The following is a 5430-nucleotide window of genomic DNA, read 5'->3' as shown; positions in this document are numbered from 1 at the left end:
CCGCGCGCGGACTGGAAAGGCACGCATGAGAAAAATCCGCGATTAATGCGTCAAAAAATTGTCGGCGTCATGCACATGTCAAGTTAACGCGTTTTTAACGCGACAAATCTGACAGCCCTAAATTATATATATATATATTTATATATATATATATATATATTTATATATATATACAAACACACACACATGCAAAATGCAATGTAATTGTTTACCTGCTCTACAAAATAGGCAATAATTAACCTTCTGCATTGTAACTAAAGCTAGGTGCAATTCTCAAAATAACAAATAATAACTTTACTACTCAAGCACTTCAATCTCTATTTATTTTACAGTAGCCACTTTCAACGCTATGTTCACAATTGAAAACGCACATTCAAGCGGCCATTTCCAATGAAAAGTCTATGTAAACATGTGTTTTGGGTTTCAGCGTTCAAAAATCTCACATGGCTGCATCACTACACAAGTTTTTAAGTCCATGTGCTGAAAGTCAAACCAAGTTGAACTTTGAACTATCAAGGACTTGGCTTCGGTAGTGACAGGTGGGTAGTGTCTGCAAATGTACGTACAGGATGGACGTAGTATGTAAGTGCCGGTCGGACGCCTGCAGGATGTCCACATGCTCTGACCGTTCAAGTTCCTTATTTCTAACAGTCAGATCCCTTGGGAGAGTGCAGACGTATCACATGAGCAGCACTAATGAGCACCTTACGCACTACAGAGCAATTCATGCGACACGGATACGTGTTGCTTAAATGATCACTAGAACCTGTTGTCCGCAGCATACCCATAGAAAAAATTGTACACAAACATTTTTGAGCTCACAAAACGGCTTAAAATCTTGTACAAACCCCAATCAGGCTTGCCCATTTTTGGGCAGTTTTGACAAAGACATATGATAGTGACAAATGTCAGTGCTGTGATGGCTTTTCTAGGTGTGTTGTTCATTTCCATCTTTTCTTAAACGGATGAAAGTTACATGTCATCCAGAAACGGTGGTGATTACAACCAACAAAAAATGTAGCGTAAAACAGATTAAGTTTGAAGGCAAAGGTCATGTGACCCTGTGTCCCAGTCATTTTCTTTTACAGTCATTAAATCTTAACCCAAAGGAAGTGGATAACTAGATTCACACCAGCCAGTTTAAAGAACCAAATTGGATTTCGACAGACTCAAAACGTTTCTGCCTCTTTTCTGCACACGTCCACCGCTGGCACAGAGAAAGAAAATAAACCCTACAGTTGTTTCTGACCAAAAAATTTTACAATATCTGGCACGTCGGGACATAAATGACCAACCCAAAAAAGAAGAAAAAAAAAGGTTTCCTCCATAATGGGATGTATGAACCTTTCATTGTTGCCTCGACAATGTCATCAGCTCTGAAAGAGGCTGCCTTGCCAGGAGCGGCGGCCATGTTGCCATGGTGACAGCTGGTGTAGAAAGACAGTGGCTGGTGGCGTGGTTGCGGTGGTGTGTGGGCGAACAGCAAAGCAAGCCAACGCTGCTTTTAGGGGGTAAATATGGTGGAAATAAACAGCATCAACTTTGTTAAAAGAGAAGAGAAGATGTAAAGTGAAAACGGGGGCTTTTGAACGTGGCAAAAAAAAGAAAAAAGGTGAGCAGGAGGATATGAAATTATTTCCAATATCAGCCCGAGTGTGGAAATTCAATTTCACAGCTCATGAACAATATCAAACAAACACGCCGGCTGAAAGAGCACCATCCAGGCTGAGCGACGCCGCGGCGAAAGCACGCACAGGAAAAGCGAGCGGGGCGGGTGAAGGGCAGGCTAATGGCTAACGCTAATCCACCATCCCAACAATCTCCATATTAGGGCCGCTATTCCGACACTCCGTCTCGGAGTTCCGAAGTGTAGGAAGAAGGCAGCTTTCTAATGAACTGTATAATTAAATAAGAGGCTCCGCTCGGCCCGCTGTGACTAAACTCAAGCTGCCTCGACGGTGGGGTGAATTGAAACGAATGGCGGGCAGGTGAAGGACAGAAGGGCGGGGAGCTAATACGGTGCAACGCGCTATTAATGAAGAGAAGGCCGAGGTCGGCGTGAGCGCCGCGCCTGCTCCTCCTCGTGCTCCTTCCGGCTTTTCCGGGAGCTGCAGGAGAGAGATAACTCCTTCAGCGCTCCACTCTGCCCTCCCCAGGAGCACCGCTTTTGATTGACACATGCTAACAAGCCAAGGTGTTGAACAGGGGGCGCCGGCTGAATGGGTAATGCTACCAGAACTGAAGCAGGGAATTGGTGACAGTCGGCTGGGAAATCTTGAGCGCTCTTCAGTTTTGGCATCCCTTTAGTACACGTCTTAAAATTGGGAAACACCAAAGACCCAGAGGCTCCGACACAGGAAGGGCGGATGTGCAGGAAGACACTTAAGAGGGCCTTCACCCAAATCAAAGGTCACGAATGAGGAAAGCGTCAGCAACTCCACGGCCTCCACACTTCACACAAGCACATGAACTTTGAGCACTTGAAGATGAAAGTTGAATTTTTAACAGGATTTTTAAGAGACACTTTTAAAGAAAATTAAACCTATTTCCTTACTCAAATTTTTGTGAATCTGAAAAAAAAGGCAATTTAAAAAAGATTGTATTTGCGACGTAGAAAATATGGTACGTAGGCCACAAGCTCCACCCCATTCTGATCCATCCACTTGTAGACAAGTACGTCTTTATTTTCTTCTTCTGGACGCTGAGGCATTTCAATGTTAAGTCAAAATTAATACATGATCTGACACGTCACGATTTGGGCGTTGGCTGCTGCGAGTTAGATGCGGCACGTTAACCAATTAGGGACTCAGCGGGTGATGTTCTCCGAGACTAGATCAAAGGGTAGAAAAAGCGATTCAATATGGCGGCTCAATGCGAGGATTTTCGTCCTAAACTTCGGTAACTTTTTTTTTAACCCGTGGTGGCTCCTGGGTTTACAGAGACTGTCCCTGTTACTGTTGGGGGAAGACAGAATACACCGTAAACAGATTGCCAGTCTGTCACAGAGCCCATGGAGCTGGATTGACCGCTATGCTAGCCAGCTGCCTGGTGGATAGTTTAGCGAGCTAGCTAGCGAGCTTGCTCCCCAGGCTCCGCTAGAACTGACGGATATTGCCGGTACTCAGGCTCCGCTAGAGCTAATAGCAAACACCGCTAAGGCTCCGCTAGAGCTAATAGCAAACACCGCTAAGGCTCCGCTAGAGCTAATAGCAAACACAGCTAAGGCTCCGCTAGAGCTAATAGCAAACACCGCTGCTCAGGCTCTGCTAGAGCTAATAGCAAACACCGCTAAGGTTCTGCTAGAGCTAATAGCAAACACCGCTGCTCAGGCTCTGCTAGAGCTAATAGCAAACACCGCTAAGGCTCCGCTAGAGCTAATAGTGATCGCCGCTACTCAGGCTCCGCTAGAGCTAATAGCAAACACCGCTGCTCAGGCTCCGCTAGAGCTAATAGCAAACACTGCTACACAGGCTCCGCTAAAGCTAATAGCAAATACCGCTAAGGCTCCGCTAGAGCTAATAGCAAACACTGCTACACAGGCTCCGCTAAAGCTAATAGCAAACACCGCTAAGGCTCTGCTAGAGCTAATAGTGATCGCCGCTACTCAGGCTCCGCTAGAGCTAATAGCAAACACCGCTGCTCAGGCTCCGCTAGAGCTAATAGCAAACACTGCTACACAGGCTCCGCTAAAGCTAATAGCAAATACCGCTAAGGCTCCAATAGAGCTAATAGCAAACACCGCTAAGGTTCTGCTAGAGCTAATAGCAAACACCGCTGCTCAGGCTCTGCTAGAGCTAATAGCAAACACCGCTAAGGCTCCGCTAGAGCTAATAGTGATCGCCGCTACTCAGGCTCCGCTAAAGCTAATAGCAAACACCACTGCTCAGGCTCCGCTAGAGCTAATAGCAAACACCGGTACTCAGGCTCCGCTTAAGCTTATAGCGATCGCCGCTACTAAAGCTCCACTAGAGCTAATAGCGATCGCCGATACTCAGGCGCCACTAGAGCTAATAGCGATCGCTGGTACTCAGGCTCCGCTAGAGCTAATAGCGATCGCCGGTATTCAGGCGCCACTAGAGCTAATAGCGATCGCTGGTACTCAGGCTCCGCTAAAGGTAATAGCAAACACCGCTAAGGCTCCGCTAGAGCTAATAGCAAACACCTCTACCCAGGCTTCGCTAGAGCTAATAGCGATCGCCGCTACTAAAGCTCTGCTAGAGCTAATAGCGATCGCCGGTATTCAGGCTCTGCTAGAGCTAGAAGCGATGGTCACTGCCCAGGCTGCGGATCCCTAGGCAGCGAACCTCGCCATGTTTGCCCGCTGGTGGTTAGCTTCTTGGCAGAATGACGCGCCTGCAGCCCACAACTCAGAAGTGAATTTGGCTAAAAACTGCATTATATAACGCTTTGACAATAGATCAGAAGATGAGTGAAGTGGGACTTTAACCAGGAACAAAGAGAAAAAAAGGTGCTGCCGCACAGAGCTGCTGACAGCCAACTCCTTGCTTTTGTTTAATGGAAGTAAAGCGTAATTAATTCTCAGATATTAAGTTGCCGTTGTTTATTGCCTCTGGCAGCAAACTGACCACAAGCACTTGAAGGAGGCTGTTTACTGCCTGGTTGTTCTCTTAAGTACAGTGAAGATGCAGTGCAGACGGCTAAAGTGCTCGGAGTTGTCCTGCCCTCACTGCAAGTGAAACGAAAAGCTTTTCTGCTCCACAGGAGATGTTGACCGACCGTCTGACCGACTGATGCCAGACTCTAGAACACGTGTCAAAGTCAAGGCCCGGGGGCCGGATTCGGCCCTCCAGGTAATTCTATCCGACCCTCCAGATCATTTTATGTTACTGTTATTAATGGTTTGATTCTACCTTGTATAATTTTGACAAAATATATTTTTATGGAGAGTAAAATATTGAAAGTTATTTAAGGTTTAAGTTGATTTATTCTGGAATAATATACTATACTAGATTTTTTCTTAGACTATTTTGGAGTTTAGCTAATACTTCAGCAACGTCCTAGCTGTTTAGACTAACCTAAGAATTTATTTTTTATTTATTAGGGTAATTTGGTATTTAGTTAATATTTCAGCTACATGCTAGCTGTTTTGCCTATCTTAGCCTTTTTTTCAGTTTTTATGCTATTTTGGAGTACAGCTAATACTTCAGCTTCATGCTAGCTGTTTTGACAAATTGAGGCTTTTTTAAAACAGTTTTTTAGGCTGCTTTGCAGTTTAGCTAATATCTCAGCTACATGCTAGCTGTTTTTGGATAATTTACATTTTTTCCCCCTAGTTTTGTAGGCTATTTTGAAGTTTAGCTAATATTTTAGCTACATGCTAAGTATTTTGGCTAATTTCGGATATTTTTTTTAGTTTTTCAGACCGTTTCTGAAATTAGATAATATTTCTGCTACATGTTAGCCTTTTTG

Source organism: Oryzias melastigma, linkage group LG2, assembly GCF_002922805.2.
Source record: "Oryzias melastigma strain HK-1 linkage group LG2, ASM292280v2, whole genome shotgun sequence".
Taxonomy (NCBI): Eukaryota; Metazoa; Chordata; class Actinopteri; order Beloniformes; family Adrianichthyidae; genus Oryzias; species Oryzias melastigma.
Note: the sequence above shows the minus strand (reverse complement) of the source record.